This window comes from Pinus tabuliformis, chromosome 9 (assembly GCF_031772625.1).
Source record: "Pinus tabuliformis cultivar Carrire ecotype Pingquan chromosome 9, CPIR1, whole genome shotgun sequence".
NCBI lineage: Eukaryota > Viridiplantae > Streptophyta > Pinopsida > Pinales > Pinaceae > Pinus > Pinus tabuliformis.
Window position 1 is genome coordinate 697,662,474 of NC_142307.1, and position 23,772 is coordinate 697,686,245.

Here is a 23,772-nt window from a genome sequence, read left to right on the forward strand (position 1 = left end):
TTATCCTGTAAGGATGATAGCAATGATGACCATGATACATGTCTAAACCAAAACTAGAGTAAATCCCATGTCCATTGCCTCGTCTATCAGGTGTATCTAATAATATTCCATCTTGGTTGTGTCATATCTATCCGACCTATACCCACCATGAGACCTACTAACATAGGCTCCATCAGTCATGTCCTCCTATCCATGACTGGTCCTAAGTGGTCCCTATCTCTGCAAGTATGAAAAGCTATGAAATATGACTACATTGACCTTTGTTTGTTTCTCCTATTCTCTAGCAAGTCTCTCTTATGACTGAATGATTCTATCATTATCTGCTTTACAAATTCTTATTTCTACCTTCAAACTTCTCAAATTGTCTGTTATATCAAGAGAGTACCCATCACCGTGTTGCTCATCTGATCTATAGGGAGAGTCTCATGATGTGTATTCTACCATTTTTCTAATCATATTTGATCTTCTACCTACAATTATATCATGTCAAATAAACCAAACTTAAACATACCAACATACCTCAATGTAGTTCAAGGGAGGATATCTCATCTGCAAGATCAACCTGATTAACACGATACATGCAGTACACACACACACACACACACACACATATAGATAATCACATCAATAAAATGACACCATATAAATCATTATCCTAGTTACCATGCATGATGTCACAACTATAACACTGACTAGGTACAATGCATGCATGAAAAACATATAGACGATGTGCATGCATAAACAATACATATACAACCGACATGCATTCATGCAAACATAACTACAATGATGATTGATACCATGCATACATAACAAACATATAAATCATAAGCATAATTAACACATATGCAACTGACATGTATGCATGAAAAACACATTCTTCCCATCTAGTCCAAGGGTTGAACCATGCTCTGATACGATTCTATAACGACCCTCCTCCCACATTTACCCAAGCTAACCAGCCTGTCGGGGTAAACATGTGACTAAGAGTTACTATGATATGATTCAACTCCCTAAGTACAATTAAGGAAGTGGAATCGACCAAACAGAACTTTACAAACCTCCCTCAGGTGCTACAGGACCCCCAAGAGCTAACCAATCATCCCAGGTGCCCAACCCCTGAGTTAACTTTCTATTTAACTGAACTAAACCCCCAGTCGCTCCCATGACAAGCCATCCATGCTATTGTAACCCTCTAATTTCTCCCAGAACAATGCCTCCATGTGACTGAAAACTTTTTCACCCATTTCTGTGCCAACGACTGTGTGATTTAAGCCACCTTTTCAGGCTAGTCTCCAGAACACTACCCAAAACTTCATGAAACTTTCCATAACAATGAATGACATAGGGACAAATCCTTTCACACAAAAATTAGACAAGATATTAACCTAACAAGGCATATCCATGACAGGCATTTCGTCAAACACATTATGAACATGTAATGTACAGGTCATAAATACACATCTGAACATAGGGAACTTGTACTTATCTAAGAATTGTCAATAAGGTATGATGTTATATCACAGTAGTTGCATTATCATCTATTAGGCCATTCATTCATTAAAATTTCATCTACTAACCAAAACATGATGAGCCATAACTCAAATCAATCATTAACCGTGCATGTTACCAACATATAACAAGATAAAGAACAGTAATAGAACAACCATCATAGCCACATAATAAAAAGTACATTTACACATAGAATACAAAAGGAAAAGAGCTCTTATTAACATATGAAAATTCAACCAAGTTAGGGACTTACACGTACCACCCAACCATAGATTGGTCTGAACAAAATATTTCTTTCAGTCAATCACCTCTGTGTCTGAGCATGAATGTGGGATCTCATGGAATAAACAAAGAAAACCAAACCAGGGCTTCTAGAGGCCAAACAACCTCAACCCTCAACAAGTGATTCCACCTCATAGTCAAACATCACTAACCATCACCAGATCAGTCTGTATCCAAGTTGTCCAAGGCTCTAGAGTGTTTGTTCCAACTCGACATCCAAGACTAGTAACTCAACCCACAACTATTGTTGGGCTCCAAAGCGTTTGTGCAACCAAGGATTCTAGGACTAGTAATTAAACTGACCAAGGGCTCCAGAGTGTTTGTCCTACCAAGGCTTCGAGGACTAATAATTCAACCCAAGTTGGCTTCTAGAGCATTTGTCCAACCAAGGCTGCAAGAACTAATAACTAAACCCACAACCATAAGGAACATGAGCACCAACCAGGAAACACCCACAACACCATGGCTATCCCACAAATGGCAAGGCTAGGAAAAACCACTCACAATCTAGGCAATCCTCCATGCCAATAACAGATCATAACCAAATAACCACATTCATATGCCATGCATGTAAAAAATAGCGAGGAAATCATACATGAAACTCAGTACCTGCAAAGTAAACCCATTGTAGCTAATGATCCCATTGTTCCCTTATGCTTTTCTGCTTTTCCTTTGCCTTCTTGCTCCAAATCCAAAGTATGCCCAAAATCCTCCAAGAGTGCTCCAAGAAATCTAAGTGTACAAAAGTATGAGAGAGAGAATAAAGAGAGAGCTCTAGCTAAAAATAACAAAAGGTTGTGAATTGATCCTTAGAAGCCTTTTTCTCATTGAGACATTTTGTTGTAGCGGCTACAACCACCCTCCAAAATTTTTCCTTGGCCTGTTTTGGAGCCTCCCTACTAACCTTACACAACACTTTGTCTTGCTTCTTCAAGTACTCAAACTTCAGTGTTTTCCTTGCACAAAGGCAGTCTGTCGATCACAATTGATCCATTCTCCTCACAGGCTTCTCACCCAGACTTGTTCCAGCTGTAGGTTGAGCAGATTCCCCTTGAAAATTGCGCATTTCTGGAGGGAAACCAACCTTCTCTCCAGGAATTGCACAATCCTCTCTGACATCCTGCTGGGCTCCAGGATTTCGCAATCCTGTCAGCCAACCCTCGTAGTAGGATTTGCACAAATTTTCCCGAGAACAAGCGATTCAGCCTAGGACTTGCGCAAATCTTGGCAGCAGTCATCTTCTCTGCCCAGAACTTGCGCAAATATCCTAGGAAATTAGCTGAGCTCCCAGCCAGAAATGCACATTTTTCTCCAGCAGTTGAGTAGTCTCTTGCATGTGCAGCCGAGTTTACTAGTTCCCTCCAGGACTGAGAAAAAAAAACTTTCATGCATGGGCTACTTCTCCCAAGGTAGCATGCAAAGGCATCCCTTGTTTCAGGGATCTATGTCTAGTAGTTGGAGGTTACATGCAAGGAGCAATTTCGAAACCTCCCACCAAGTGTCGCTTCCTCTAGATTCATGGCATATGAATCACAACCTCGATGTTATCAAAACTCAACAACCGGACACTGCAGAGCTCATTCCTCACTTCAACCTTGTAGCTCTTGCATCCCACATCACATCTAGGAGTAGTTGACACATTCAACTTAGTTATTTTGGGGTAAGCTTGCTTCCCCATGCCTTGTGTTGCATTTCTTTTATTTTTCGTGTTTTCGCTTGAGGGAGTATTGTTTGCTTGATTTCTTTGAATGCTTGTTGTCGTTTACATGTACACTAGCTTGTCCTAGCTCTTTTAGTTTTCGTTGCTAGATCACTATTGTTGCATGCATGAAACTATTTTGCACGGACATTCGCCCAACCGACAAATTTCCTCACCCACATGCATGTTGTTTTTTTTTTTTTCTGAATCTTTCATTCATGTTTTGCATGCAATGTTAATCACTTCTGCTATCACTTAGTGTCACCATTCATTCACTGACTTACTTGCTTTCAGTTTCTCGTCGGTGAATCGGGCCAACCTTGGCCTGGGCTCTGCCTTCACCAAGGCTGCATTGTGCACTTTGGGAAAGGAAGGCTCACCTTCCTCTCTATATTTGTGCATTCCTGCCCAGTACTGGCCTCCAGGATTATTTTGTGCATTTCTCGAGGACAGTGGTTTCTTGGCCTAAGAAATTGCACAAATCTGTCCCTAGGCCAGTAGTCCTTCCTAGCTAGAATTGTGCATTGCATAATCCCAACAGTTAGTAGCCAGACTGGACTGTGCATTGCACATTTCGAGTAGTCATTCAGTCTCCCAACAACTCGGGCTATGCCTTGTGTAGTCTTGGTAGTCAGTCTCCTGACCTCCTGGCCGAAATTTCGCAACCTTCATGATCATGCACCCAGGTATGTTGTAAGTTAGTTCTCACATTCATTTTGGTTTTCAATTGACAGATTGCTTGCTGTGAGTGTTGATATGTCTTCAAGCATCCCAGGTGTTCATTTGCCTCTCAGTAATACAGGTACAATGGTTTCCAGGAGAGCAGAGATGAAGACACCATTTAGAGCACACTTGGGGATGCAGTTGATCAAGTGTCCATGGACTTGCCTACCCACGAAGAAACCAAGTTGTTCATAGACAAGGACATCAAGCAAAAACATCATAGCGAGCAACATCATGAACATCAACTAAAGGAAACATACCGAATGTAGCGAACGCAACGAATACATCAAATGCAAGAGGAAGGTTGTTGACAACACAGAGGTGGAAGAAAGTTGCAAGATTAAGCAGATCCATTGATAATGAAAGCAACTTTGGAGACTCGGGCTATGAAGTGACAGTGCAACATGAAGATCACACAAAGGAAAAATATGGAAGAAAGAAGGATTTGCATGTGCTGAAGCAGCAACTCAGGAAGAATATGAAGCTACACAGCCAAACGAATGAGTTGCAATAGGAATAGGAACAAAAATGGGTGTAACATGCATTCACAGAGGAAACTACGCCTGCACAAGTTAAGGATCCATCCCAGTAGCTGACATAGAGCAGACTTGGTGAGCAGTGTTGTTGATCACATGCAAGGGATTCAACAACATGCATATCGTTGAGTGCACACATGCAATACAACCCATTCAACACACTCACCAAGGTGAAGACAAGAAGCAAGTCCAACTGGGGTTGAATATGCACTTCAACAAGTTGATGTGCATGACCACCAGCACACACTTGAAGATCAGCACGAAGACTATGCATCAGTGTGTTTCCTATTCAACCATACCAAAGAATACCATGCGCATGTAAGCAGACGAGTTGGATGAAGGGGTTGAACCAATGCACCGGTTGCAACAGAGGCAAGAGTTCGCTTCAACAAGATGTCACCATGAGGTGCATGCATACCATCACGAACGACCAAGCCTGGCATCATCTCACCACCTTCACCATCACAGGCATGTCAAAGAGTTGGTCTCATCACAGTGGACCTAGTGTCAGTGATGTCTTGAAAGGCTTTCTTAAGCCATGTTGTCTCACATGAGTACATGTGCATTGTAATGTTGAGTCATGTCAAGTGTAAGTCAAGTGTCAATGGTTGGATGTAATAGTCATAGAGTAGTTGAAAAGGCATAAGGGTAGTTGCACTGTCACAAAGGGGAATGTCAAGGGTCACCCCACCCTTTGCTATAAATAGTCCATCATAACTCATTGTATAGGCTTTTGGTCAGCCAAGCTTATACTAAGAATATCTTGAAGAAGGCTTGGATAGTATTGTAATGCTCCTTGGCTTCTCCACTGCACAGAGCTAGTACATCTCTTTGGAGGAGTAGGTGAATGTGATTGTAATGTTCCACTATTGAGGCTAGCAGGTTTACATGGATGTATTGTATGATTGTGACTTACACTTCTTTATATAATAAGGGCCAACACATTTTCATGCATATGTTTTTATTGTAGTTGGACTGCTCTAGTTTCCTTTAATGATATGTGTTGTTTAACTTACATACTTGTGTATGAACTGATTCACATGCGATTATATGAATCATGTTGTTAAGGTGTTGCATATGTTGTTAGTGTTGTCATCGTCTGTGTCGACTTATCTACTGAACATCAAACAAACCTTTCACTTGAACCTTGCTATAAAAACCGTCACACTCGTCTCAGACTGATCTGTGAGTGTTGTACATGTTATCTTATCTTGTATGATGTGACTGCCACATCCGAGTGGATTGCTTCGCTATAAGCTGTGCATGTCCTTTGTGTTGTGTGTTCCTAGCCGAGTTGGGACTGAACCCTTTCAACTTGGAACTCACCTTCATCTCCTTCTCCCCTTCTAAGTGTTAGAACCTCTCATACACCTTCCTTGACTCACTGCATTAGTCACACCCTTGCTGCTGACAGATTTATTCTACTCGCCTCTGTGCGACATCGCAATCAAGGTATTAGCTTACAACCCACTGCTGTGACTCCTACACCAAAGGGTCTGAGGTCTAATTGGGAATTCTTACTAGGGAGATCCTCTTGACATGTTGGCGAGTCCATCACCGTCAACATTTCTGGCGCTAGAAGGAGGGCTTGATGACAAGCTATGTCCTCTCATCTAGTTTTGAACCTTTGTATATCTTTCATGGAGTCTTGCACTCTTCTTCCCCTGAGGTGTCTTTCGAATCGTGAAGATGTCTCCATCTTGGGGAAGATTTTCGATCTCTTTTCCACTCACACATATGATGGTGAAGGCGAAGTGGCCTAGCTTGAGTGCTTATATAACTTTATTTTCATGATGTATGAGGAAGATGAGTTTTCTAACAAATAGGCTAGTTTTTTGCTTGCATATACACTTCACGAATCTCCATTTCATTGGGTGCTCAGCCTACCAACTAATATCGTGCACTCATTTGAGTACTTATGTGATCTCATTGAAGACACATTATATTATTTTGATCCAGTATATTGACCGGAAATTGTTGTAGCAATGGAGGGCTCTGAATGAATCCGTTATTGATTTTTGGCAATGCTTCCGTGACTTGCAGTTTCAAGCTCTGAAGAGCCAGATGAAATTTGTTTATCTTTGGGACCGATTCGAGTATTGCCTTAAGAAATTTGTCTGTCCCAAGAGGAAGCTTTATATCAAGCCTCGCTCAACATTCTTCATTGATGGAACTATACAATCTCATGTGGGAGCAGGCACTGTCTCAACTGATTGTCCGCCTCCCTCTCATTCAGCAGCTCCACCACTGCCTAGTGATGTTGATGATCATGCTCACACACCTGTTCATCCTTCACACTTTCCCAACAACACTCCACTTTATTTTCACGCAGATTTGGTTGTGAGTCCTTCGAGTTCTCATATGCATTCTTTTCTTTGACCTCCATCTTCGCGCTTAGGTGTTCCTCCAGATGATGTTGTCTTGTGTTCGTCCATTCTGAACTCTTCACTTGTTGTGAACGAGGAACAACCCACTGACGGAGTCAATGTTGCACAACCAACAGGCACTGTCATTCATGAAGAGTACGAGTGGGAGCTTGAACATCAACACTCGGTGAAGGATGACTCCCTTCTATCCGAGTCCCCTCCATTCTTTCCTAACCTCTTTAGTGAACCTGCCATCCATGATTTTGCATGTATATCTTCATCCACGAATGCACCCATTGTTGGTCACTCGCAGGACTCACCGAATGTTATTCCATCATTCAATAATGGAGAGGATAAGTTACTCATTGGAAATCCACTTGATCCTTCATCTGACTTTTCTGAAAATGCAGAGGATGAGTTTTTTCTCTTTTCATCCACCCCTCTATGTGATTCATCCATCCATGAGGATGCCGACCAACATCCTGAATTTTGTGATCTTGGTTGTCGTGATCTCTTCACCTCATCATATGATCATGATGTTGATTCACTCATTGTTAATGTGTCTAAGCCACTGGTCTACGAAGATCCATCTATCAGCAAAGTCAAAACCCTACAGATCATCGAGGCACTTCAGCTCGAGCTGATGGTTATGTCAGGCCCTTACTGTCTTGAGGTTGGTTCCGCTTCTGATAAGGAAATTGTTCAAATACTCAAGGTTCCTCATCACTCATATGTATGCACTCAAGATCAATCTAACACTCAGATCTTACTTCTTCCACTCGAACTACACGATCCCATTGCTCATGCATTGGAGGAGTCTTACATTGCAAGCACTCATGCGTGGCACAAGTTATGTTTGTTTCTTTCGTTTGCTTGCATGTCACAGTCAAGAGTGTGCTTAAGCTTCAAATTTGCTCGTACTATCACACAACACCATGATAAGTCCGCGGATTGCCCGTCATGCACATGCACTCACTTATGTCCCGTGGGCACTTTGAATCATGAAGTGTGGTTGTCTTCATTGTTATATATTTCTTGCTTGCTAGTTTGCACAACTGGGTTGCTCACAGACCAAGCCTTCACCATCATGGGTCTACCAATGTGTTGGTGGCTGCATTGGAAGTATCACTTCACGTGATCAGTCCCATGTAATGTTAGTGTGGGAGTAGGAGTAGTGTTTGCTTTCAGTTGTTTGCTTGCATGCTTGTTTTCTTATGTGCTTTGTTTTCTTGTTTGTTTGCTTGCTTGCTTGTTTACTTGCTTCACTTTCATTTTTTCTTCTCTTGCTTTACTTTGTTCATTTTTAGTTCATTTGCTTGTTTTTTTGATAGGTTAGTTTGTATGAAACCATGTATGACTCTTGAAGCGTTGGGTAATGTACAAGAGGGCTTGTACAACTCACTACTTGGTTATCTATCATCTTGCCTCTATGGGATGAGCTTGTTACTTTTATTCCATGATATGTCGAAGGAAAATACATACTACTCGAAGTGAACCTTGGTGTAAACACAACGCTTGTGTGCTAACTATTTTCACCTTCTCTAGTAAATTGTTTTTGGGTTAACCCTTGTCAGCTCAGTCAAGTAGAGTAAGGTAAGGGGGAAAACCTTAACATGCATGTCAGAGATACAATAAATTACTTCTTTGCTGGAACAACCTCTTCTGCTCTCAATAAGTTGGGATCCCTCTTCCAGCTCTGAAATAAATAAGTGCTATGCACAGTGAAAAAAAAATGGAAAGTCAAAAATGAAAAATGAAAAATGAAAAAGGCGAAAGAAGAGAAAGGCTTCCTACACAGGGAGGTGGTGCAAGTAACTCTGTCGAGGTACTGACCAGGCTTGCTGGTACTAGAGCCATGCTTTTGTTCCTATGTGACTCCACCGGGGTACTGTCTAGGCCTGTTGGCAGTGGAGCAATACTAGAGATGAAGCTAAGACTCTGACGACTATACTACTTGTGCACCTATATACCCCTCAACCCCAATCGAAACAGCTATGTTGCCTTGGCTTGGAATGTGTGTCAATCCACCAAGGGCTTGGAAGATGCTACATCTTATAGTCAAGTTAGTGTGAAACCAATATGAGCTTAAAAATAAACAATACTTCTGGAGGTGTTAGATTTTCTTTTCATGAACAAGGTCCATTAAGAGAGCTAGAGTTCTATTAATGTGTCACCAAGTGTTGTAGCGGCTACAACCACCCTCCAAAATTTTTCCTTGGCCTATTTTAAAGCCTCCCTACCAACCTTACACAACACTTTGTATTGCTTTGTCAAGTACTCAAGCTTCAATGTTTTCCTTGCACAAAGGCAACCTGTCGATCACAGTTGATCCATTCTCCTCACAGTTGCTCACTCGAACTTGGTCCAGTTGTAGGTTGACTAGCTTCCCCTTGAAAATTGTGCATTTCTGGAGGGAAACCAGCCTCCTCTCTAGGAATTGCGCAATCCTCTCTAACAGCCTGTTGGGCTCCAGGATTGCGCAATCTTGCCAGCCAACCCTCCTAGTAGGATTTGCACAAATTTTCCTAGCAGCAGGTTGTTCAGCACATGATTTGTACAAATCTGGGCAACAGTTAGCTACTCTACCTAGAAATTATGCAAATCTCCTGGGCAGCCAGCCCAGGTCCTGCCAGAAATGTGAATTTTTCTCTAGCAGTCGAGCAGTCTCTTGCATGTGCAGCTAAGTTGACTGATTCCCTCTAGGACTGAGAAAAACAGACTTGCATGCATGGGTTGCTTCTCCCAAGGCAGCATGCAAAGGAATCCCTTGTTTCAGGAATCTATGTTTACCAGTTGGAGGCTACATGCAAGGTGAAATTCCGAAACCTCCCACCAAGTGTCGCTTCCCCTAGATTCGTGGCATGCACGTCAGAAACTCGATGTTATCAAATCTCATCAATCGGATGCTACAGAGCTCATTCATCACTTCAACCTTGCAGCTCTAGCATCCCACATCACATCTAGGAGTAGTTAGCACATTCAACTTAGCTATTTTGGGGTAAGCCTGCTTCCCATGCCTTGTGCTGCATTTCTGTCGCTTTTTCTATTTTCGCTTGTGGGAGTACTATTTTCTTGATTTCTTTGAATTCTTGTTGTCATTTACATGTATACTAGCTTGTCATAGCTCTATTTTATTTTTTGTTGCTATCTCATTGTTGTCGCATGCATGAAATTATTTTGCACGGACGTTCGCCCAACCTACGAATTGCCTCACCCACATGCATGTTGATATGTTTGTTGAATATTTCATTCATGTTTTGCATGTACTATTAATCACTTCTACTATCACTTAGTGTCATCATGAATTCATTGACTTAATTTCTTTTAGTTTCTAGTTGGTGAGTCGGGCCAACCTTGGCCCGAGCTCTGCCTTCACCAAGGCTGCATTGTGTAATCTGGGAAAGGAAAGCTCACCTTTCTCTCTAGATTTGTGCATTCCTACTCAACACTAACCTCCAAGACTATTTTGGGAATTTTTGGAGGATAGTGGCTGCTTGGCCCAAGAAATTGCGAAAATCTGTTCCTAAGCCAGTAGTCCTTCCCAACTAGAATTGTGCATTGTGCAATCCCAACAGTCAACAGCCAAACTGGACTATGCATTATGTAGTTCCAACAGTCAGTCAGTCTCCCAATAGCCCAGAACATTCCTTTTGCAACCTTGGCAGTTGGTCTCCTGACCTCCTGGATGAAATTGCGCAACCTTCATGATCATGCACCCAGGTATGTTGCAAGTTAGTTCTCATGTTCATTTTGGTTTTTGAAGGACATATTGCTTGTCGTGCGTGTTGCCATCTCTTTAGTTATCCCAGGTGTTCATCTACCTCTCAGCAGTACAGGTACAATGGTATCCACGAGAGCAGAGATGAAGACACCATTCAAAGCACACTTGGGGATGCAGTCGATCAAGTGTCCATGGACTTGCCTACCCACGTAGACATCAAGATGTTCGTAGACAAGGACATCAAGCAGCAACATCATAGTGAGAAGAATCATGAACAGTAGTTGAAGGCATCATACCGAATGCAGCGAACATAGTGAATGCAAGAGGAAGGTTGTTGACAACACAGAGGCAGAACAAATTTGTAAGATCAAGCAGATCCACTGATAATGAAAGCAACTTTGGAGACTCAGGTTATGAAGTGATGGTGCGACATGAAGATCATGTGAAGGCAAAAGATGGAACAAAGAAGGAGTTGCATGTGCTGAAGTAGCAACTCAGGAAGAACATGAAGTTGTACAAACAGAGGAATGAGTTGCAACAGGAACATGAACAACAATGAGCGCAACATGCAATCACAGAGGAAACTATTCTCGTACAAGTTAAGGATCCATCCCAGCAGCTGACACAAAGCAGACATGGTGAGCAGTGTTGTTGATTGCATGCAAGGGATTCAACAGCATGCATATAATTGAGCACATGCATGCAATCCAACCCATTCAACACACTCATTGAGGCGAAGACAAGAAAAAAGTCCAACTGGGGCTGAACATGCACTTCGGCAAGTTGATGTGCATGACCACCAGCACACACTTGAAGATCAACACGATGCTATGCATCAGTGTGTTGCTGGTTCAACCATACCCAAGAAGACCATGTTCATGTTAGTAGACGAGTTGGATGAAGGGGCCAAACCAATGCACCAGTTGCAACGAAGGCAAGAGTTCGCTTCAGCAAGATGTCATCATGAGGTGCATGCACACCATCACAAATGACCAAGCTTGGCATCAACTCACCACCTTCACCATCATAAGTATGTCAAAGAGTTGGTATCATCACAATGGACCAAGTGTAAGTGATGTATTGCAAGGCTTGCTCAAGCCATGTTGTCTCGCATGAGTACATGTGCATTGTAATGTTGAGTCAAGTCAAGTGTAAGTAAAATGTAAATAGTTAGATGTAACAATCATAGAGTAGGTGAAGAGTCATGAGGGTATTTGAACTATCACAAAGGGGAATGTCAAGCGTGACCCCACCCTTTACTATAAATAGTCCCTCATAACTCATTGTATAGGGTTTTGGTCAGCCAAGCTTCTAGTAAGACTATCTTGAAGAAGGCTTGGACAATATTGTAACATGCCTTGGCTTCTCCACTACACAGAGCTAGTACATCTCTTTGGAGGAGTAGGTGGATGTGGTTGTAACGTTTCACTATTGGGGCTAGCAGGTTTACATGGATGTATTGTATGATTGTGACTTACACTTCTTTATATAATAAGAGCCAACACATTTTCATGCATATGTTGTTATTGTAGTTGGATTGCTTCGATTGCCTTTAATGATATGTGTTGTTTAACTTATGTACTTGTGTATGAACTAATTCACATTATTATATGAATCGTTTTGTTAATGTGTTGCATATTTTGTTAATGTTGTCACCGTTTGTGTCGACTTCTCTGTCGAACATCAGATAGACCTTTCACTTCAACCTTGCTATAAAAACCATCACACTCATCTCAGGCTGATTCGTGACTGTTGTACGTGTTATCTTACCTTGTATGATGTGACTACCGCATCTGAGTGGACTGCTCTACCAGAAGCTGTGTGTGTCCTTTGTGTTGTGTGTTCCTAGTCAAGTTGGGACTGATCCCTTTCAACCTAGAACTCACCTTCACCTCCTCCCCCCCTTCAAAGTGTTGGAACCTCTCATACACCTTCCTTGACTCACTACATCAGTCACACCCTTGCTGCTGACAGAGTTATTCCACTTGCCCCTGTGCGACACCGCAGTCAAGGCATTACCTTACGACCCATTGTTGGGATTCCTACACCAAACATTCTGAGGTCTAATTGGGACTTCTTACCGGGGAGATACCCTTGAAATGTTGGTGGTCCAGCACCGTCAACACCTTTATTTTCTTCAATTTCCATTATTTTCCTTCATTTTCCTCCTCACATGCAACCTGTGACGTTTCACCTTCATTTCTCTTATCTTCCATTATTTTCCATAAATAAAATGTTAATAAATGGCTCATGAGTCTCCAAAGCTTTTTCCATTGCCTTTGCCAATTTCCATAGCAATTAATTAATCACAAGTGGTCCCCATCACTATGTTTTTGCTCAACATTCAGCTTGGTATACATGTCCCATGACCTTGGTTATTATTTTTCCCTTATTAACTTTATTACATAGATTTTTAACCTGGGCTGTTACAAAAGGTATGTTTTTTTTTATATCCCAAAGGAACCTAGTAGCCCACCTAACACGTAATTATTACTAAACCTCTGGGGGTTTACGACCTATCCTCCTTGTCATAAACCATGTCACTTTAGGGGGAATTTGAAACTAGACCTGCTTTGTTTCAAGGATTTCACAAATTTTAAATTAATCAATTGAGATTCCCCGAAGACGATAAATAAAAATATAATTATAAATAAGAATTTCATATATATTATAAATTAAGTTATTATTTTTTTTAAATTATGTTATTTTTTTTTATGATATAAAAATGAAAATAGTTTATATCTATATTTAAATTTAAGATAGAATCTTATTATTAATAAAATTAAAATATATTTTTAAATTATAAATTAACTCAAGATTTATAATTGAAAATAAAAATTATAATTAAATGTTAATGTATTTTAATAATGGTTTTATTTTATTTTTAAAATTTAATTTGTATTAATAAAAATTTATATCATAAAATATTGTATATTTATAATGATGGAGTATGGTGATTTTAAATAATAATGTGAACATTAAAAATCTTTAAATTGTATTAAAAAATAAAAGTAAATTACATGTTAATAGTTTTTTCCGATGGAAAAATTGCAATTTTCATTGATATAAGAAAATTACATATTGTAGATGCAGTGTCACATATGCTATAAAGTGAGGTTGTTCGCCTATCAAAAATAAAATATGAAAAAAATCTATGATTCTCCATGCAGGGAGAACATTTCTTCTGTAATTTCAAAAGAAAAAAAAAACTCCACGCAGGGAGTACAGTTGTCTGCCTTATATATACATCTGGGAAAGATCGAGATATACATATGTACTGATAATTTATGCAAAAATATAAACATGATGATCAGGCCTTTCCAGGCTAGTTAAGCTATGTAGTCCATGTATGGGCAATGGTAGTACTAATAGTGTTCATCATCCCTCTGCTCTTGAATCATCCAAGTACCATGAGGCCGGTTCACTGCTTCCTTGGATAGATGATTAGAAATCTGGTTGCGTTCCCTGTAGATATGGTGACAAACAAAGTGATAAAAAAGTGCAATAAATCTGTGTCTCTTCCAAGATGGGTCTCAGAGAATATGCATGACAATTTGATGTATTATTTATCTAGTTGATAACATTCTTGGAGTCCCCATAGGTTTGGATATTTCTGCAATGTTTCTCTATGGTGAAATGAAAGAGATGTCTGAGAGTGATCAGCCCGGCATAATTATTGGTTCCCCCTCCTAGACCCATTTTTATTTTAAAGTAATGAGAGTCAGTGAGGTATAGGATAGCTCCCCCCCCCCAGACAACCTTCATCCTTGGTAGACCCATCAAAATAAACCTAGGGGTAGTCTCGATTAATGGCATCAAGAACAATGTTCCTAGTGGGGGAAGAAGCATCATCATCAGGGATGGAGTTATAGGTGGGCAATATGCATGTAGAGATAGATGGCTAGTTAGGGATGGTGTTCTAGAAAATACTTATGTTCTGTGCAATCCAAATAGCAGAAAATAAGGGGAAGGTTTTCAGCCTTGATCGGGGCAACCGATGTCCACCATGATAGCCATGCATCCATTATAGATGTAACTTGCCATCGACAATGAATATTGATGGCCCGAAGGGTGATATTCCACAGGTCTACAGTAATCAGGCAGTTTAGGAAGAGGTGTTCAATAGTTTCAGTGCTATTCTTGCATATGCAGCACCAAGATGGTCCGTGAAAGGCTCGCTTATGCAAGTTGTCCCCCGTGGGGGCCTTGTTCTTAAGCACTATCCACATAAACAGTCTCGTTCTGGGTGGCACCTTAAGTTTCCACAGTTGTTTCCACCAATGCTCAACAATCGGTGGTCGATGGTCTACAAAGATACATAGGTATCCTTCCTTTGGAGAGTATATACCATTTTTTGCATGGGCCCATACAATCTCATCTTCCCCTTCTGTAATCCTGATATGCAATTCAGTCAGAGAAGCAATGTATTCGCCCCAATGGTGATGCCAAATCTGTGGGAGGTGTAGGCGACGAGCGGTCTTCCATGCCTGTTGGAATAATGTGGTGTGCTCTCGATCCACAATGTGGTTAATGTGTATGATACCAGAATTGTTGAGAAGGAGGGTCAGTTCCTGAGGGAGCCTGTATGAGTTATTGTTGCCAATCTAGGGATCCAAACCAATGCGCACCAATGATCCAAACTGTATTTTCCATGTAATCCCATCTCGAATGAGAGACAAGGAGTTTATTACTACTCAGTAAATTGCATATTAATATATTTTAATACTGATTTTATTTATTTTTTAAATTTAATTTTATATTAATAAAAAATTGAATCATAAAATTTTATATATTTATAATGATGGAGTATGGTGATTTTAAATAACAATGGGAAGATTAAAAATCTTAAAAGTGTATTTAAAAATAAAAGTAAATTACAGAACTTATTTGTAACGTTTTTAATTGATTTTTTTTAATTATAATAATATTAAAAGAATCGAATCTTATCTTTTAGTTTTATTCATTAGCTTTAAACTTATAACCTAATAACCTAAGAAGTTAAAAAAAAAAATTAACCAGAAATCATTATGAGTAATGTTTTAAATTGAAAAAAAAATTATAATAATATTAAAAAATGAATTTTAGCTTTTAAATTTTAGCAATTGGCTTGTGATCTACGAAGTGCCAAATACCTTAAAAGGCGCATCGATTACTCAATATTCAAAATCGCATACCAATCAATTTCAATCTTCAATATAATAAAATCGAATAAAAAGTCATTTCAGCCCTAAATATTGCGCAACACAAAAATCATTGTACAATACACAAATACATTTATGGGTTAATTTGCGCCCAAAAAAAAACATAGCTCAATTAATTCACTGTTCAAGGGCTTTATAGATTAGTATGGAAAAATGTTGTATTGGTGTAAATATTTATTTGTAAAAATTTATATTTATTTAATTAAAAAACAATAAAAAGTTAAATTAATAGAAAGTTTATTATGAGATAGATGTAGTATTTGTAGAGTGTAAATATTTAAAAATTAACTTAATTAATAAGAAAAATTTAAGTTTTATATTGTAATTGTGTTTTTATTAATAAATTTAGGGATATTTTTTTTAGATTATATATATATATATATATATATATATATACACACACACATTTGGAATTAAAGTATGGGAAATATGGAGTACTTCTCACATTTTATGGATGGTACCCTAATTACGGGGTTTCACTTGAAAAGAATCAAAGTGAGTTAAATCCCTAATCAACAACAACTAGCAACAATATCAAAGAACTTCACATTTGGCTATAAACCACTTGAGCTAACCTTTAGGACTAAAACAAAATCATAATATGCATATCACATTAAAATATATAACATAAATAGTAGCTATAATTAAGATCTATTTTACCATATAAATTAAAATAATGATTCCTTAACCATATTTAAATTTAATTAATAAGCAATAAAAAATTAATACTTACAATAAACTTGCATTATAACAACATTCTTAACCATAGATATCCACCTCTATTTTACCATGGATATGATTAAATTGTAATTAGACTTTATTATAGTACCATGGGCCAATACCATGGCTTATCAATACCACATGCCAAAAAAACCATAACTTCTTTTTTCCTAGGAAAAATCGAACTTTTTATTAAGACAATAAAAAGTTACATATGTAGATGCAATTAAGCATTCTGTATATTGTGAATCCACCATAAAGCAAGACAAAACCACAACGGAACTGATCATAGCAACACACTACTTAGTCCCAAATACCAAAAAAATATCTATGTCCAGTTTCTGGGCCTCCCCATTAATGGAGAAAATGACCCTTACAATAGTCTGTTTTTTCAAAAATAAACTTGTATCCAACAAATCATAATATAAGTCCGAGTTAACAGTAAATTGTTCAAAAAAACCAGATGAGCTGATAAAACGAAAACAGTAATTGTCAGGCCAAAATGATAAAAAATTGTATGGTTGTTGATTCGACACACGGATCCTTCCATCCTCGATTTTAGTTATGCATCAGTCACCCAAAACCTATTGCAAACCTTCCTTAGAAAGGTGGTCTACCTATGAATTCTACTCCCTGTAGATGTGGCAAACAATTATGAAATCAAACCCATTTTTAAATGAAAAAATTCTTCTAGGATTGGAATCAAAATGTGATTTTGAAATCTCTGTACTTTGTTAAACTAGTTTATGAAATTTAAAGAGTCGCCAAATATTTGGACTGATCCAAACCCCAAATGTTTAAGCGAACACAATAAGTATTTCAAGGATTGTAGTTTTGCATAATTGTTTGAGCTTGAGTCAAGGCCAGCTGAAGCTTTGAAAATTGTGTGTTCATTGATGTGAATAACCAGCAGTGACCCACATCTTCTTTGTGCATTAGAGGCACCATCAAAGTATGCCCATGGTAAAACAGGCCTAGAATGTTCTTCTCTAATGTTCCTAGAGGTCTTTTTTGGAAAAGGAAGGGTAATTAAAGAAAAAATAGAAGCACATTCTGCTGCAAATCGAGAGGGTGATGATGGGAGGTCCTGAAAAATGCCTTTGTTCCTTGCCATCCATATACCCCAAGAGATGATTAAAGGGATGTTTCTAAAGCTTTCATATGTTACTAAGTTCCACCAATTTTTCCAGGATTCCAAGATACTTTCCCCATTCCATGTTAAACTTATCCCCAATAATATTAGTGTGGAATCCCAAATCTTGTTGATGAAAGGACAACTTAAAAATAGATGGCAGACTGATTCTTCTAAGTTTTTACATAATATGCACTAGCCAGGGCCATGTTTGTTTCGCTTCTGTAGATTATCCCAAGTGTGCACTTTGTTCTTTAGGATGCACTAGAAAAACAATCTTGATTTCGTCGGACTATTTAATTTCCACAACAATTTGCACCACCAATCCTGCACCCCCCATGCCCTTCCCACCATTATTTAACTATATCCATACTTTGGGGAATATTGTCCTGTAGGAGTGTGAATCCATCAAAGCACATCTGGATGGTCCCTTATCCTGACATTTGTGCACTGCAATTCTCTTATATAATTCTTACATTCTTCTCCCCATTGAGGCTCTAAATGTAGATCCTCGACTGTTTTCCATCCCTGATGTTAATTCATTGATATTTCCTCCTTTTCACTCTGGTTCAGAGAAAGAAAACATTGGGCATTTAAGCAATCCCTTATCTCCCTAGAGAGAGAAAAACCCTCATTACATCCCACCCATGGATCAATTCTGATTCTGAGATTTTCTCCATTTCCAACATGCCAAGCCAATCCATCTTCCATAATGCTAAATGAGTCTATGGTTTCCTTCCATTTTGCTGATGCATTTAAATATTTTTTATCTTTCCTACACATCCATTCATCTATGGCGACACATTCATTCATCTATGTCGACTGGGTCTATGTATTACCTTTTCACCACATCTGTCCACAACTTATCCATTGATAATAACTGCCACCTTAATTTTGTTGCTAGAGAGATTGCAAAAGATGGGAGATCCTTTATACCCCAACCTCCCCAAGCCTTTGGACGAGCAATTTTATCCCAAGCTACCCAAGGAAGTATTGCATCCTCCTTTGAACCAACCCATAGAAAACGACCACACACTTTCCTTATCTGAGTGAGAATTCCTTTTGTAACCCATGTGAGAGCAATCCAATAGACTGAAATAGCTATGAGGACCGATTTGATTAAAACCAGTCTACCAGCTCTCGAAGGCCACTTAAAGCTCCAGTGTTTTATACGATTTTCATTTTTTGCCAAAAGCCAATTCCAATCATGTTTCTTGTAGGTATCAGGCTTGAGATGGAAGCCCAGATATTTGAAGTTTTCCTTCATGGGTTTTTATTCAAAGGGAAGTACCAAAAGGATCCTATTTACCTCATTCCCCAAGAAGCCTTTGTGGACTATTGAGGATTTTTTAGCATTAATACACATCCCAGTAGCTTTTAGAAACAAATCAAGGGAGAGTTTCAACTATTGTATATCACCCCTAGTTCCATCACTGAACAAAATGATGTCATCCACAAACAATATGTGTGTGATAAACATATTGATTGCTACTTCTATTCCTTTTATCTCACCTCTTTGTTTGGCAACAAGAATTAGTTGACTTAGGCCTTCTGTCACTAGTAAAAAGAGGAGTGGAGAAAAAAGGGCAACCCTGTCTAAACCCTCTTTGGTTGTGGAAGAAGGGGGATGCTACACCATTTATCAGGACTGCAAACCTAACATTTTAGATTCATACCATGACCCAATTGATGAAACTGTTACTAAAACCTAGGTGAGTCAGCAACAAACGTAAGTATAACCAGCTAATTCTATCATACACCTTTGATAGGTCAATTTTAACTATCAGTCCTTTTCTCGTGGTCCTCTAGATGCTATGCATCGAAACCTGAGATACCTTGATGGCTTCGTGAATTTTCTTGTCATCAAGGAACCCAAATTTTACCTTAGATATATGGCTTGAAAGAGTTGGTTTCAGACGAACAACAATAATTTTTGCGATGATTTTATAGATACAGTTACAAAGAGAGACAGGCCTAAACTCTTCAAAGGATGAGGGGTTATTAATTTTAGGGATTAAAGCTAGGAAGGTAGTGTTGAAAGGTTCATATACATAACCTCTGAGTCGATATTCCTCCACCACTCCAGTAAGCTCTTCCCTGATTAGATCAAAAAAATGTTGGAAAAATTCCACAGTCTAGCCATCAGTTCAAGGACTCTTATCTTTCTGCATAGATTTTATTACCCCTTCAACTTCACCTTTTACAACAGGAACCATTAACATCTCATTTTCTTCCTCCTCTGCATATCTAGGGAACAATTGAGCCACCCGTATAACCTCTACAATTGAAGCCTCTTCTGGGGCTCTGAACAAATTTTTGAAGTGGTCTCTTCCCATAGATTCCATATGATCAAAAAAATTTCTATGCCCCCATCTGCTTGATTCATTTCCTAGATAGTATTTGTATTTTTCCTTCCCTTTATGTAATTTTGAATTCTCATCACTAGTTGAAAACCATATTTATTTGCTTTTGAGTCTCCATTATTCTTCACTATCATCAAGAATTTTCCTTCCTCCTAACTATCCTTTCCCTCTTCTCCTCAGTCTCATACCCACCCTCTTCTGGGCTCTCCAAATATTCCAGTTCTTCACCAATACATATTAATTTATCTTCATCCCTTAGCTTGTTCTCTTTCACCCAATGTATCATTTCATGCTTCATTATTTTTAGATTTACCATGAATGACTGAGCTAATGATGAATCTTGTTGTTTTTCTAGTGGCCTCCAGGTGGCTTTGACTAATCTGTTGAAAGAGGGCTCTTTGATCCAAGTTGGGTTGAATTTGAAGGGTGAGCCAGGCTTTTGACTAGTCCCTTTCAACTCCAATAGGATAGGAAAATGATTTGATTCTCCTCCTTGTCCAACCCACTTCCTAAAAAGGGAGTTTGATTAACCATATCCTTTTTCAATAGGAAATGATCCAATCTCTTCGCCGCCCTAGCTTCCCCCACTCGCCTGTTCCTCCAAGTAGGTCTAGATTTTATCAGGTTTACATCAATAAACTTTCCTATTCGAAGCTTGTTCAAAAATAAATCATCCAAAGGGCCAACTTGGGCCAAAGGACCCCAAGTCTCAAACATTCCCAGTGAAAAATTGAAATCCCCCCCTCCCCCCCCACGACCATATTGGGATTTTTCATAAAAGATTTAGAAAGAAGGTTATTCCAGAACATAACCCTATCCTGACACAGCCCATAAATGTTAATGAGAGAAAATTATGAGCATAGCTCCGATGAGTAGACCTTAGCCCCCAACACTAGGTTTGATCCCCATGAGTTTAACAACTTCACACTATTATCTTTGAAACCCAAGGACAAACCCTTGGATCTCCCTTTCGCATCAGTCGTCACAAAAGACTAGTCTGACATCATTTTACTAATGGAATTACTCACAATTTCGCCATCTCCAAGAGTTTCTTGTAGCATAATAACATCAGGACAATAATTTTGAAAAAGAGCTTTTAGAGCTAGCTTCTTACGAGTGCTAGCAAACCCATATTGGTTGAAGGACAAAATAATTATTTGATAACACTGATAGGGGCTTGTGATGCTCTAAGCGCCCCTTTGAGTGATAAATGTTTTCCATCAACAATGTCTAATTTGGCTTTTAATTGAGCCTTTGATAGGTTAGACTTCCTGCCTTGAGTCTTCCGAGGCAATAAGGGCTCTTGGATGTCTCCCAGACCTCCTACAACTTCTAAAGGAAGATCCCTCTTTTCTCGAGGTCGAAGATTATAGTGAGGTTTCTCAGCAGAGTCTGCAGGGATAGAAGAAATCACAGGGCCGTCGGGGGAAACTTGGCTATATTAAGTGTCAGCATAGAGGTTATTATATTATCTAGGGCAAAAGACACAAAGTCGATAAAAGGATCTTCCAACATGAAAGGCTTGGAGGGACCAAGCCTAGGGAGCACATTTAGCAAAGATTGAAGAGAATCATTTAAAGAGGAGAGGGGGAGAGAAAAATTACCCATAGATTGGGGTGTTGGATTGATGGTAACCACCTCATCCTAGTTTCCTAATGGTGTTGTGAAAAATTATGAATCGAATAAGTCAGATATCCTACTAAAGTAAATTGATTTGCATTACCTACTTGTGTTCTTTAGTTTAACAAGTTATTTTTAGAATTCTTCATAAAATATTAATGTAAATACACTACATCCTACACCACTAAATAGATCAAGTACTAAAAAATAAATGAGACAACCATACAAAAGACACACTTATTTTTGGACTACATGTCCTCGGAAAAACCCAATACCGGAAAACCGGTGCAACAAATTTGAGGGTTATCTATTATTAAGTAGAAGTTCTGAATACAAATGTTGGTTGCCCTCCCAGCTAACCAGTGATAGAGTAATACAATGGTTGAAAACCTAAGTGAGTTTTACCTCACTTCACCTGATAGATTCCAGCTGATCCAACAAAAAAACAAGTTGGCCCCAGCTAAAACTACACTGCCCCTTCTTAGTAACTACGTGGGCCTGCATTGAACTCTCTGAGGATCTGCGACAACTCTTCTTCCCACTGTGTCAGATTTCCCCAACAGTTCCGACACTCTGCATGATAGGCAATTCTCTCCCTCTGCGCTGGCCCTTCTAGCTCTACATCAAGGCTGCGTGGGCCTAGACTGGCCTAACGTCAGCTCTCTTGGCTACTGTTCTACCTCCACAAGCTTCTCTGTGCCAATCTATTTGTACTCTCGAACTATCGTTGCCTCTCAGCTGCAAGATATCCCCAATCGATTTCCCTCCTAAGAACTTCTCACCTCAGAAAATCAATTTCCTTAATCTCTCTATGTGTCTTCTCCAACTAACCCCAAGGCTCCATTTATACTTTTCCTATTGAGAAATCAACAGCCAAGATTAAGTCTCTAATCAATGGATAATATTAGATTAGACTTGATCCTCGTCTCTTAGAAGATTCTCACCCATATTTTCATTAATACCCATTAACATTTTAATTTTCCTAAGTTTAGACCTAGGAACCCCATTAAAAATATTAATTATTTTAATAAAATATAATTCGGGTGGAATTTCACCAAATGATTTCCAAGTCTTGGAGATATCATGTGTTCTATCCCCTCCACAAAATTTAGGAGCTAGAGCACATCGATGCTACCCAAAAATCAACACTCCCTTTTAGCGAGGAATGTGCTCTAATAATACTTCCTAGCAGAAGTATCTCACTGATCCACAACATCGGTCCTCTGTGCTGTTAATGCTCGACCTACTATCCTTCATCCACTGTGCTACTACAAGATGTATTATTTCTCATGACACTACCACTATCGCTGCTACATCTGTGTTGCAGCTCCCTCTCAATATGTTGCATCATGCTGCCCATAGCATTGCCACTGCTAATTGCTGCACTGCAACTTAGTTGCTGAGAAGTAAGCAACTGAAAAGCCACCAAAATGATGACATGTTGGTCATTCTAGATGTATGTGATGCTGAATCTACCTCTGCTACTAATTTTTGTTGACCCTCTGATGTTATTGCGCTGCCATTATATCTGCTTTGTGCCTCCCGCATTGCTGTAACACTCCACTACGCTGCTTCAAAGTCTGCAATCTAGCTCTACCACTGTTGCTCCATCATCCCTCACACCAAATGACTCCCATAATTCTTCTACTATCATTAAGGGCTCCCGTAGGCGTATGTGATCCAAGAGTTTGGGCACCACAAGGATCCTGCCTTGTCTGTAGTCCTCTCGACTACAACTCAATATCACCCCACCTCTTTTCTAGAAGTGCATGAGCACTCATGGTGCAATCTTCATCATAGTCCTCTTTGTCAGATTTCGTTGGAGAAACCCTTGAGTCAAAATTCTCTTCCTTGTCATTCTTTCAATGGCATTGTGTGGCGAAATGACCCATTTCTC